Source organism: Loxodonta africana, chromosome 3 (genome assembly GCF_030014295.1).
Source record: "Loxodonta africana isolate mLoxAfr1 chromosome 3, mLoxAfr1.hap2, whole genome shotgun sequence".
Taxonomy (NCBI): domain Eukaryota; kingdom Metazoa; phylum Chordata; class Mammalia; order Proboscidea; family Elephantidae; genus Loxodonta; species Loxodonta africana.
Window position 1 is genome coordinate 49,849,885 of NC_087344.1, and position 881 is coordinate 49,850,765.

At 35.4% G+C, this 881-nt stretch overlaps 1 non-coding gene across 1 annotated transcript; it reads left to right on the plus strand.

Annotated features, from left to right (window-relative positions):
* The first annotated feature begins 459 nt into the window (after nt 1-459).
* On the plus strand, nt 460-566 carry LOC111751523 (U6 spliceosomal RNA). Its single transcript, XR_002786637.1, has one exon. It is a non-coding gene; the product is annotated as a U6 spliceosomal RNA (small nuclear RNA).
* Nucleotides 567-881: the final 315 nt, after the last annotated feature.

Sequence of the window (881 nt, forward strand, 5' to 3'; positions counted from 1 at the left end):
AGAATAAATCAATAAAAATCCATAAAATGCCAACTGCCAGTGAAAGACAGTATCCTTCAGGGCTGCCCAATACAGTAGCCACATGTGGCTATTTAAATTAAATAATTTTTTTTTAATTAACAATTCAGTTCCTCAGTTGCACTAACCACATTTTAAGTGCTCAGTAGCTATATGTGGCTAGTGACTACCATATTGGATGGCACAAATATAAAATATGTTTGTCAATCAGAAAGTTCTATTGGACAGCATTACTATATAGTATCCAGAAGGGATTTAATTTACTATAGAAACCTACCTTCAAGAAGCTTACAATTTGGCTGAGAAAAAAAAGGAATAATAAATCAAGGCTTTAGAAAGACACAACTAGGGGAAAAAAGACTCTAGGTCAAGTGGGATTTCTGTGTCAGCCAGTGACAAATGACAGAAGCCCAAGTGAAAAACTGGTTTAAAAATAAAAAAGTGCTCACTTTGGCAGCCCATATACTGAAATCAGAAAGATACAGAGAAGATGAGTATGGCCCCTGCATAAGAATGACATGCAAAATCGTGACGTGTTCCATTAAAAAATAAATAAAACATGTGCACTGCACACCCATATTCATTGCAGCATTATTCACAATAGCAAAAAGATGGACACAACCTAAGTGCCCATCAGTGCATGAGTGGATAAACAAACTGTGATACATACACACGATGGAATACTACGCAACGATAAAGAATAACGATGAATCTGCAAAATATCCCACGACATGGATGAATCTGGAGGACATTATGCTGAGTGAAATAAGTCTATCACAAAAGGACAAATATTATGTGAGACCCCTATTATAAATAGTCAAGAAAAGGTCTATACACAGAAAGAAATGTTTTTTGATGGTTAC